We start from the raw sequence: 13247 nt of genomic DNA, 5'->3' as shown, positions 1-13247 counted from the left end.
CCCCTGCCTTCACTGCAGAGGAGTTGGAGAAACTTGTGGATGGGGTCCTCCCCCAGTATACGCTACTCTACGGTCCTCCAGACCAACAGGTTAGTATACAGGGAGCACGTTGTATGGGCTAGGCCTGGGTGGAGAGGGCTGGGTGGATGAGGGAAGGGGGCAGAGTACATAGAACAGTCATGCATGGGGATGAATGGACCACAGGGATAGAGTTGGGAGGGGGCCAATTACAACGACGGTGCTGTAGGTAATGACTGTTCCTCTTTCCTTGTGCATGTCATGTAGGTCAGCGCCCACCAGAAGAGGGACATTTGGCGTGCCATCGCCAAGGAAGTCCAGACCCTGGGGGCCCACCAGAGACGGGGCACCCACTGCCGGAAGAGATGGGAGGACATTCGCCGCTGCAGCAAGAAGATGGCGGAGGCTCAGCTGGGGATGGCCTCCCAACGTGGGAGGGGTGCCCGTCGCACCATGACCCCCCTGATGTTCCGGATCCTGGCGGTGGCCTACCCGGAGTTGGATGGGCACTTAAGGACATCACAGCAGACAAAAGGGGGTGAGTACAACGTCATCCTATGGACTTTGCGTGCAGTGGAGCTGTCTGGCTGGGGGTGGTGGGCTGTGGGTGTCCCTAGGCCAGGGCGAGTTAGGTAGCAAAGGCCCCTCCGTTATGTAGGCCATGTGGCACTCTACCCCAGCTAAAAAAAAAGGCAAATTGATGTATAGTTGCCCCTTTGCCATCCATGTGGGCAGATTTCTACCATTGCCATGTAGGCCATATCCCAGAAATTGCATGTGCAGAGGGCAGGAGCACGGCGTAATGCAGGGGGCTGCTGCGTTTGTCTTGTCCGCCAACGGTAGCGGTATGCCATGCACTAAAACTCTCTTTCTTCTGTCTCCACCCTTTTTCTGCTCTCCCTGTCCTTCTGTAAATCAGCATCAACAGGCGGAGGTACAGTGGCACTGGAGCACGAGGGAGCTGCATCCCATGTGGCCATGGAGGGCCACACCACAGACTCTGAATTCACCAGTGGGACGGAGGGCGAGGGGAGCTTCACGTGAGCCACAGGATCACCAAACAGCGACATGGACTCGTCCGCCGATGGGAGCTCCCCTGTGGTGGCGGCACCATCTGTGCGCCCCACTTCTACAGGTACAGCCGCCACCTCCCCTACCAGCACCGCCATCCCAGCAGCCCCTCAGCGTTCGCCCCGTGCCCGCTCACCCAGGAGGGTGGGCATCACCTTCGCCCCAGGCACCTCAGGCCCTGCCCCAGTCACCCCTGCTGCCCTCAGTGAGGAGGCCATTGACCTCCTCAGGTCACTCACTGTTGGGCAGTCTACCATTGTGAATGCCATCCAGGGTGTAGAACGAGAGTTGAAACACGGTAATGCATTCCTGGAAGGCATTCATTCTGGTCAGGCTGTCCTTCAGCGAACCCTGCAATCTCTGGCCTCAGCACTGATGGCAGCCATTGTCCCTGTGTCCAGCCTCCCCCCTCCAACTTCTTCCACCCAGACCCAATCCCCTGTACCCCAGCCCATCCCAAGCACACCTACAGACCAGCATGCACACAAGTCAACACACACAAGTAGCTCAAGCAAACATAGGCACCACACACACCACAGGCGCTCACACAAGCATCAGACCCATACAGACACAGCAACATCCACTGTCTCCACTGTGTCCCCCTCCTCCTCTTCTCCCTCCTCCCTCCCAGTGTCGTCTACACACACACCTGCATGCACCACATCTACAGGCACTAGGACTCGCACCAGGACACCCAGCACCACAAGCCACTCACCACCTCCACTGCCATATACACGTCCCCTGTGTCCTCTCCCAGTGTGTCTGTGACGCCCCCTCCCAAAGTACACAAACGCCGGCAATCACTCACCCAACATCCATCCACCTCACGACAGCCTCCAGTACCTGCACCTGCACCCAAAACACCTAAAGTGACACCTCCTACAACCACCTCCTCTTCCTCCACTCCCAGAGCCCCTTCAGCTACCCATCCCAGTGTACATCAGAAACTGTCCCTATGTCAAATTGACCTTTTTGCCCCCACCCCCTCCCCTCCAATTCATCAGTCCTGTTGTAGCCCCTCAGCCAAAAAGCCTCCAGTACCAGTGGTGCGTGTACCAGGTTTTTGGAGTGCCCCGTCCACCAGGGCAGGCAGTAGGACCCGGAGCCAAGGCACTGTCAGCCCACCCCCTGTAAAGGCTCCGAAATTGGAGAGTGGACGATGGGACCGTGTCAAGACTCCTGGTGGGACAAACAGTGAAATGGGATCCAAGGCGATTGGTGAGTCATCTGTAACTCAAAAGAAGGTGGGGAAGGTCCTGAGGAAGTCTCCCAACCTGTTGTGAGTGTCACGGCGGAGAAGTGCGCCATCATTTCTGGTGGTCCAGACACAACCGCCAGCACCGTCGTTACTGGTCAGGAGTCCACCGCCAGAGTCACAGCCCAGGAGGGCCCAAATATCGCCACACACCAACGTCCAGTGTGGAGTTCGTCATGCCACACACCAATGTCCAGTGTGGAATTCGTCATGCCACACACCAATGTCCATTGTGGAGTTCGTCATGTCACACACCAATGTCCATTATGGAGTTCGTCATGCCACACACCAACGTCCAGTGTGGAGATCGTAATGCCACACACCAATGTCCATTGTGGAGATCGTAATGCCACACACCAAAATCCGTACCAGAACCGGCATGGCAAAGCACCGTTGAACAGTCCATAGCCAGCCATGGCAAAGCACCGCTGAACAGGGCAAAGACCGCCATGGTGAAGACCGCTGAACAAGGCCAAGACCGCCATGGTGAAGACCGCTGAACAGGGCAAAGACTGCCATGGTGAAGACCGCTGAACAGGGCAAAGACCGCCATGGCAAAGCACCGCTGAACAAGGCCAAGACTGCCATGGTTAAACCGCTAAACAGGACAAAGACCGCCATGGTGAAGACCGCTGAATAGGGCTAAGACTGCCATGGCAAAGCACCGCTGAACAGTCCATAGCCAGCCATGGCAAAGCACCGCTGAACAAGGCCAAGATCGCCATGGTGAAGACCGCTGAACAGGGCAAAGACCGCCATGGTGAAGACCGCTGAACAGGGCAAAGGCCGCCATGGTGAAGACCGCTGACCAGGGCAAAGACCGCCATGGCAAAGCACCGCTGAACAGTCCATAGCCAGCCAGGGCAAAGACCGCTGAACAAGGCCAAGACCGCCATGGTGAAGACCGCTGAACAGGGCAAAGACTGCCATGGCAAAGCACCGCTGAACAGTCCATAGCCAGCCATGGCAAAGCACCGCTGAACAAGGCCAAGACCGCCATGGTGAAGACCGCTGAACAGGGCAAAGACCGCCATGGTGAAGACCGCTGAACAGGGCAAAGACCGCCATGGCAAAGCACTGCTGAACAGTCCATAGCCAGCCATGGCAAGGACCGCTGAACAAGGCCAAGACCGCCATGGTGAAGACCGCTTAACAGGGCAAAGACTGCCATGGCAAAGCACCGCTGAACAGGGCAAAGACCGTGTTGGTATGAATTGTCCGGCACATCAGGCATCGTTCTCCCATGTGCAGCTGGGTCTGTGACAGGACATGTACTTTCACGGGGAGACTCATCCAGTCTGGGCACCAGTCCCACCCAGTACCAGAAGAGAACTGCATCTACTTGCGAAGATGTGTCTTTGCACTCCCCAGGATGGCACAGTGGGCAACCCACCCACTGTAGAGACTTGAGAGACTGTGGCTTTGCACTCCCCAGGATGTAACAGTGGGCAAGCCACCCACTGTAGAGACTTGAGAGACTGTGGCTTTGCACTCCCCAGGATGGCACAGTGGGCAACCCACCCACTGAAGTGACTTGAGAGACTGTGGCTTTGCACTCCCCAGGATGTAACAGTGGGCAACCCACCCAATTGTTAGACTTGAGAGACTGTGGCTTTGCACTCCCCAGGATGTAACAGTGGGCAAGCCACCCACTGTATTGACTTGAGAGACTGTGGCTTTGCACTCCCCAGGATGGCACAGTATCGTCACTGGTCCAGAGACCACCGCCAGAGTCATAGCCCAGGAGGGCCCAAGTATCGTTACTGGTCAGGAGACCACCGCCACCGCCGGAGTCACAGCCCAGGAGGGCCCAAGTATCGTAACTGGTCAGGAGACCACCGCCAGAGTCATAGCCCAGGAGGGCCCAAGTATTGTTACTGGTCAGGAGACCACCGCCGGAGTCACAGCCCAGGAGGGCTCAAGTATCGTAACTGGTCAGGAGACCACCGCCAGAGTCATAGCCCAGGAGGGCCCAAGTATCGTTACTGGTCAGGAGACCACCGCCGCCGCCGGAGTCACAGCCCATGAGGGTCCAGAATCCCACAGCCCCGCTGGGCAATGATGGAACGTCAAGCCACACACCAACGTCCAGTGTGGAGTTCGTCATGCCACACACCAATGTCCAGTGTGGAATTCGTCATGCCACACACCAATGTCCATTGTGGAGTTCGTCATGTCACACACCAATGTCCATTATGGAGTTCGTCATGCCACACACCAACGTCCAGTGTGGAGATCGTAATGCCACACACCAATGTCCATTGTGGAGATCGTAATGCCACACACCAAAATCCGTACCAGAACCGCCATGGCAAAGCACCGTTGAACAGTCCATAGCCAGCCATGGCAAAGCACCGCTGAACAGGGCAAAGACCGCCATGGTGAAGACCGCTGAACAAGGCCAAGACCGCCATGGTGAAGACCGCTGAACAGGGCAAAGACTGCCATGGTGAAGACCGCTGAACAGGGCAAAGACCGCCATGGCAAAGAACCGCTGAACAAGGCCAAGACTGCCATGGTTAAACCGCTAAACAGGGCAAAGACCGCCATGGTGAAGACCGCTGAATAGGGCTAAGACTGCCATGGCAAAGCACCGCTGAACAGTCCATAGCCAGCCATGGCAAAGCACCGCTGAACAAGGCCAAGATCGCCATGGTGAAGACCGCTGAACAAGGCCAAGATCGCCATGGTGAAGACCGCTGAACAGGGCAAAGACCGCCATGGTGAAGACCGCTGAACAGGGCAAAGACCGCCATGGTGAAGACCGCTGACCAGGGCAAAGACCGCCATGGCAAAGCACCGCTGAACAGTCCATAGCCAGCCAGGGCAAAGACCGCTGAACAAGGCCAAGACCGCAATGGTGAAGACCGCTGAACAGGGCAAAGACTGCCATGGCAAAGCACCGCTGAACAGTCCATAGCCAGCCATGGCAAAGCACCGCTGAACAAGGCCAAGACCGCCATGGTGAAGACCGCTGAACAGGGCAAAGACCGCCATGGTGAAGACCGCTGAACAGGGCAAAGACCGCCATGGCAAAGCACTGCTGAACAGTCCATAGCCAGCCATGGCAAAGACCGCTGAACAAGGCCAAGACCGCCATGGTGAAGACCGCTTAACAGGGCAAAGACTGCCATGGCAAAGCACCGCTGAACAGGGCAAAGAACGTGTTGGTATGAATTGTCCGGCACATCAGGCATCGTTCTCCCATGTGCAGCTGGGTCTGTGACAGGACATGTACTTTCACGGGGAGACTCATGCAGTCTGGGCACCAGTCCCACCCAGTACCAGAAGAGAACTGCATCTACTTGCGAAGATGTGTCTTTGCACTCCCCAGGATGGCACAGTGGGCAACCCACCCACTGTAGAGACTTGAGAGACTGTGGCTTTGCACTCCCCAGGATGTAACAGTGGGCAAGCCACCCACTGTAGAGACTTGAGAGACTGTGGCTTTGCACTCCCCAGGATGGCACAGTGGGCAACCCACCCACTGAAGTGACTTGAGAGACTGTGGCTTTGCACTCCCCAGGATGTAACAGTGGGCAACCCACCCACTTGTTAGACTTGAGAGACTGTGGCTTTGCACTCCCCAGGATGTAACAGTGGGCAAGCCACCCACTGTATTGACTTGAGAGACTGTGGCTTTGCACTCCCCAGGATAGCACAGTGGGCAACCCACCCACTGAAGTGACTTGAGAGACTGTGGCTTTGCACTCCCCAGGATACATCAATGGGCATGGAGCCCTGTCGTGGATCTGGCTTCGCATTCATCTGGCTGAGGTGCCCCCCCTTCCCTTCCCCCTGAGGTGCCTGTATTGTTTCTATCTGATGCCCCGGCAGTGTTCTCTCGGATTTTGGTCAGGTATCTATTGTGGGCGTCGCCCATGCATTTTTGGACTGTTGGTGCACGGACATTGTTGTGTACATATCTGCACTACTTCTTGTATTGTACATTTATTTTTGACAGAGTTCGTGATATATATATCCGTATATTTTTTAATGAGTATTATATTGGCACAATACAAAGTTTGACCGCTATTCGCTTTGTCTTTGCATTCTTCCGGGGGGATTGTGGGTTGTTACTGTGATTTTTGTGACTGCATTGGTGTGTATGTTGTAATATGCGAGGGTGGGGGTGTTTGGTGTGTGTCCCCGTAACATTTGCCTCCCCCTCCCCGTGTCGTAGGTGCTGTACTCACCGGTATGTTCTGCGCCTACGTCTCTGTTGGTCGTAGATGAGCAGGAATGCAAGGGCAGGGAGTATTTGTAGTTCCGGCTCCATGGTGTCCTCGTTCCTCGTGGGATGTGTTGAGATGAGCGTTTTCCCATAGCACAAGCTGTTTCCGCCGTGTTTTTATCCACGATGAATCCGCCCCGGAAAAGGTGGCGGATTGGTGTGTTGTGATAGTGTGGGCGGTACATTGTCTTCCGCCTGTCTGTTGGCGGTAACTGCCGCGCTGTTTGTCTGTACCGCCGTGGCGGCGGTGTGTTAAAGTGGCTGTCTTAGTTGGCGGTTTCCGCCAGGGTCTTAATTCAATTTTTTTGTCCGCCGGCCTGTTTGCGGTATTACCGCAGCTTTAACACCGTCCGCCAGGGTTGTAATTACCACCTATGTTTGATTTTGAAAACATAATTCTAGAGGGTTCTTATGTTTCTAGTCAATGTGTAACATTTCATTAAGAGGTTCATTGAGAAGTTGTATTAATCATTTTTAATTCCTTCCCAGGTACCCAGACGTCTTGAGGCCTAGTTATTTAGTCCATGCTTACGTTATCTATGGTTACAGTATGACAATGCTTAGAATCATAGTCTAGTAAAGACTAATATGATATGATCTTGATATTGTGTGTTTTAACCTTTTGCTTCCTACAGGTCTCCTTCCCAGCTGTTCCCTACCTGATCCCCTTTTCCCCACTTCGACTCTCTTAGACTCTGTGACATTCTAATCAGAGTATTGGAGCTGTCTTGTGGTGGACATGTTGGGAACGTTCGCAGACCCTGAGGATCTGGTGACTCTGACATCTTCCTATAGATACACCCAAGAGCTAGCTTACAGTGCTTGACAAGCATTTGCGATGCAATGGGTCTCACGTTTGCTTGAGATAAAGCTATTAGCGTTGTAAACTCCTAACTGGACTTTTCTTGCCACATAAACGGAAAATGAAAAGTAAAACAGTTTCACATCACCGACGGCCGCCATGAGCACAAAGCAGACACACAAAAGGAAACAGAAGTTTGCTTGCAGTGAAACGTATCAGCAGAAGTGCAATTACTCATGTAACCAGCAAAAGCGCAATTATCCATGTAACCGGCAAAAGTGCAATTATCCATATAACAGGGTCGATATCATGCAAAGCGCTCGACTACTGCCCACGGAGATCATGTTGCCTGCAAAATAAAGAGAAAAAGTAGTCCAGAAATTGAAAGAGCATTTTGTCACTGTAATTGCTAATACACTATTTAGAAAGCACAGACTTACTCCAGATTGTTTTGTGCTTTAAGTGTGTTTATTTAAGTGCTCAATATTGGAGGGGGGAGTGAAATGGTGAGGGGTGATGGCGGAGGAATGTCCATGGCAGAGTCCAGTCTATTAGTCTCACAGGTGCATTGCCCAAATGGGCATAGGAAGTGGAGCTGCGGCAGTTTAAAGATGGACAGGGTGACAAAGTGGGACAGTAGGATGACAATCATGGTGGTCTCATTTCTTGGCGGGGGTCTTGGCATCGTGCTCTGTCTTTGTCCTGGATCTCAGGGACCGTTTACGGGGTGGTTCTCCCTCTGCAGGGGGTGGGGTGCTGGTGTGGTGGTCCTGTGGCAGGGCATCCTGTCCACTAGCGCGGGCGGAGGTGGTGGGCAGTTCATCGTCCATGCTAGTGTCAGGGGCCCCTTGTAGTGCCACAGTGTCTCTCCTGGTGTTGAGTACTTCCTTCAGCACTCCTACGATGGTGCCCAGGGTGGAGCTGATGGTTCTGAGTTCCTCCCTGAAACCCACATACTGTTCCTCCTACAGGCGCTGGGTCTCCTGAAACTTGTCCAGTACTGTTGCCATCGTCTCCTGGGAGTGGTGCTGTGCTCCCATGATGGAGGAGATGGCCTCGTAGAGAGTGGGTTCCCTTGGCCTGTCCACCCCCTGTCGCACAGCAACCCTCCCAGTTCCCCTGTGTTCCTGGGCCTCCGTCCCCTGGACCATGTGCCCACTACCACTGCCCCAGGTCCCTGTTGTTGTTGGGGTGGTGGGTTATCTTGGGTTCCCTGTAGTGGTGGACACACTGTTGATTGACGTGTCCTGGGGACGGAGATATGGGCCCGCTGGGTGGGTGCTGTGCTGGTGTTTCCAAAGGGGGGGAAGGTCTGTGGTGGCCTGTGACTGGGTGAGGGGAACCGACTGTCCAGAGGTCCCCGATGGGCCGGGCTGGTCATCTAGATCCAGTTGGACAGAGGTGCTGTCATCACTGTGGGCCTCTTCTGTTGGTGGTGTGGACATGTGTGGACCCTCCTGTCCGGTGACGTTGGGTAGGGGACCTGCAGGGGAAGATGGTTAATACATCTGTGTGTGTCATGGTGTGCAATGGGTGGGTGACCGTGTACCCCAGTGCTTGCATTCCTGTGTGGGACCTTGTACGAGGATGGTTTAGGGGGTTGTATGGTATGTGCAGTGGGCATGCTTTAGTGATGGGTGTCCATGCTTTGTTGTTGCATGCAGGGCTTGGTGTTGGGATGGGTGGTTTGTGATGTTGGGGCATATGTGAGGAGTTGGGGTGCTGGGGATGAGGGTGAGGGTGGGGGTATGTGTTGGCATGCAGGTAGGCTGAGGGATGTAATAATTAAGATTTGTCTTACCAGAGTTCATTCCTCCACCTACTCCTGCGAGGCCCTCGGGATGCAGTATCGCAAAGACCTGCTCCTCCCATGTTGTTAGTTGTGGGTGAGGAGGTGGGGGCCCGCCGCCAGTTCGCTGAACCGCCAAGTGGTGTCTTGAGACCACGGAACGCACCTTCCCCCGTAGGTCCTTCCACCTCTTCCTGATGTCCTCCCGATTTCTTGGGTGCTGTCCCACTGCGTTGACCCTGTCCACTATTCTTCGCCATAGTTCCATCTTCCTTGCTATTGAGGTGTGCTGCACCTGCGCTCTGAATAGCTGTGGCTCTACCCGGACGATTTCCTCCACCATGACCCTGAGCTCCTCCTCCGAGAACCTGGGGTGTCTTTGCCGTGCCATCGGGTGGTGTAGGTGATGTGTGGGGTGGAGTGTGTGGTGTTAAGTGTGCTGATATGTAGTGGTGTGTTGTGTGAGGTGCGTGGAAGTTCTGTGGGTGATGGTGTTGTGTGCCTGTGGATGCTGTTGTTCTTGCTGGTGCTATCTCTCTCTGGCCTTCTTTCAGAATTTTTGGTCATGGGGGTTTGTGGGTGATGTGGGTGTGTGTTTTATATTGTAAAGGGTGTGTGGGAGTGGTGTGTGTATGTGTATCAGGTGTGTGTATTCGATTTGTCCAATGTGGCTGTGTTTTGTAAGAGTGTGTGTATTTTGAGCGCGGCGGTGTGTACCGCCAATGGAATACCGCGGTTGAAAGACCGCCGCATGGATTCGTGGGTCGTGATAGTGTGGGCGTATTTCTGTTGCCGTGACGGTGGAGGTTTTGCTCTCGCCAGTTTATCACTGACCTTTGGTGTGGCGGACTTTTGTGGGTGTCTGAATTTTGGCGGATTCCGAAATGTGGGTCATAATAGCTGTGGCAAATTCCGTGGGCGCTGCGGTGTGTTGGTGGTCTTCTGCACAGCGGTAAGCGGCTTTTACCACCAATGTTGTAATGACCGCCATAATGTCACAATGCGACCATCCTAGCAGTATCCAGCATAAATTAACAATGAATCTCCTCCAACGTAATGTCATCAAACAGTAAGCACAAATCTAGATATATAAAACAATAAAGGTCTTGTTAAGGAATAGACAAACAGTGAGCAAACAAGGAAGAGAACTTGGAGAGCCACAATTTAAGTAGCTGCCTCTGAGGCTCTCCAAGAACAGCGTGTCAACACACAGAGTCAGTGCACATTTTACAGTGTGCTGTATCAATGAGAAATAAAATCATGTCTATTTCTAAATCCAGGATGGAGTGGAGCCCTAATTGAGGCCTATGTCAAGGAAGCATAGTTCTGTACATCACAACATTGTTGTTCCATTTCTAAAAAGCTTATATTACTAAGCAAACAGTGTTTAAACTAAAAATAACAGCAACATTCATAGAAGCGCTGCTGCTTGTAGAATATATGCCCTCATAAGTTTCGCCTACAGCCATGCCGACTGCCGCCAACATACCACCGTCAACCATATTATGACACACACATACCAATCCGTCACTATACAGCCACAAACACAACTCCGCCAGCTCAAAGGACAGTGATAAATTGGCGGTATCCAAACCCACACGTTACAACAACAGAGCTATGCCCACAACATTATGACCCACGAATCACCGTGGCGGACATTCAATGGCGGTAAACCATTGGCGGTACATACCACCGCTCTCAAAATACACACACAAACAAAACAACACTACATTGGTCAATTCAAACTATACACACCTGACACACATACACACACCACACCCACACCACTATAAAACACACACCCAAAATACCCACATCCCTTTACGAAAAGAAAGAATGGCCATACAGCAAGAGCACCCACACAACCAGAGCCACATACCACTATCACCCATACACCATCCAGGCACCTTACATCACACACCCCAACACATCACCCAACACACCCTCACCCACACCCACACCACTCACATTACACTCATGGCACCACAATGAGACCCCAGATTCTCTAAGGAGGAGCTCAGGGTCATGCTGGAGGAAATCATCTGTGTAGAGTCACAGCTATTTGGATCACAGGTGCAACAGACATCCATTGCTAGGAAGATGGAGCTATGGCAGAGAATCGTGGACAGGGTCAACGCCGTGGGACAGCACCCAAGAACAAGGGATGACATCAGGAAGAGGTGGAACGACCTATGGGGGAAGGTGCGTTCCACAGCAGCAAGACACCAACTAGCTGTACAGAGGACTGGCGGTGGACCCCCACCTCCTCTCCCCCAACTAACAACATAGGAGGGGCAAGTCATGGCAATCAGTCTTGGCAATCATGCATCCTGAGGGCCTGGCAGGAGTAGGAGGTGGACTGGACTCTGGTAAGTCAAATCCCTATTACTATCACCCCCCTAACTGCATGCCATCACAAACTCACACCCTTACCCTCACTCCCATCACATCACCACCTCCCACATACCCCACCATCACAACCCACTCATCCCAATACCAAGCCCTGGATATAAAACCAATGCATGGACACCCGTCACAGACCTGTGTGGACACCTATAACACTGCATGCACACTGGAGAGAATCACCTAGTCCTCCAAATAGCAACTCACACAAAGGCAAATCTGCCAGGACAACAACAACCATAGAAGGCAACACACCAATGCACATGATGTCACACGCAGAAACAATAACGCTGCATTTGCATCCCCACAGATCCACAATCCAATGCACCTGCACCCAAACACAGCAGACTGACACCTCCTGCAGCCACTCCCTCTTCCTCCACTCCCAAATCATCTCCCTCTTCCCGTCGCAATGTCCCTAAGAAGCTTTTCCTCGCAAACATTGACCTCTTCCCTAGCCTTTTCCCCGTCCCTCACGTCCCTCACATCAGGCCAGGGTGGTCAAAACCAAGGCAAGCACCTCAGCCACCCAGTCCACGGGCACAGTAAGGTACACAGCTACATTAGATGGGAGTGGATCCCGGGCACCAGGCAGCCACACTGAAAGGATGCCTGCAACAAGTGCTGCAAGGAAGGGCCAGGAGGCACCCCCAACTGTTGCAGGGAAGGGCAAGGAGCAATCCCTGTCTGCTGAGAGGAAGGGTAAGGAGACATCCCCAGCTGATGGCAGGAAGGGCAAGGGGCCTGCACCAGTAGGCAAAAAGGACAAAAGGTCTGGTGTTGGGACTCAGTCGGAGCCCCCACCACCAACCATGGTGGCTCAGCCGTCCGGAGCTGCAGGGGATGGGCTGGAGCCTCCCCCCACCACTGCTAGCACTGCCACCTGCACCGCCACCAGCACCACTGCCATCAGCAGCAGCCCCAGTGGGCAGCCGTTTGAGGCTTCAGGGGATGGGCTGGAGTCTCTTCCCACCACTGCCAGTACTGCCACCAGCACCGCTGCCAGCAGCAGCAGCCCCAGTGGGTAGCCATCCAAGGCTGCAGGGGAAGGGCTGGAGCCTACCCCCACCACTGCTAGCACCTCCACCAGCACCAGCACCACTGCCAGCAGCAGCAGCCCCAGTGGGCAGCCGTCTGAGGCTGCAGGGGATGGGCTGGAGCCTCCCCCCACTACTGCCAGCACCTCCACCAGCACCACTGCCAACAGCGCCACCACCAGCAGCAGCAGCCCCAGTGGGCAGCCATCCGAGGCTACAGGGGATGGGCTGGAGCCTCCCACCACCACTGCCAGCTCCACCAGCAGCACCAACACTACCACCACTGAGCAGCAGTCACCGCCGGCAGACAGTGTGTAGTCCTGTGTACATGGGCTGTGGTGCGGCCTGACACCAGCAAATCCTGTGGGTCTGACACCCAGGTGAGAGACTGTGACCTTGCACTCCCCAAGATCTGCATCACAGGGCGCAGTGCCCCCTCCAGAACCAGTGGAGAAGCAATCTACTCACCCCATCCTTCCCAGGATGAATCTCACTGGAAACAATGCCCCCTCCAGAACCAGTGGAGAAGCCATCCACCATCCCATCCTTCCCAGGAGGAAGCTAGCTGGGCACAATGCCCCCTCCAGAACCAGTGGAAGTAGTCACCCACTTAAGAGACTATGGCCTTGCACTCCCCA

This window comes from Pleurodeles waltl, chromosome 3_1 (assembly GCF_031143425.1).
Source record: "Pleurodeles waltl isolate 20211129_DDA chromosome 3_1, aPleWal1.hap1.20221129, whole genome shotgun sequence".
NCBI classification, from domain to species: Eukaryota; Metazoa; Chordata; class Amphibia; order Caudata; family Salamandridae; genus Pleurodeles; species Pleurodeles waltl.
The sequence above is the reverse complement of the archived record's forward strand: the minus strand, read 5'-3'. Positions refer to the sequence as shown.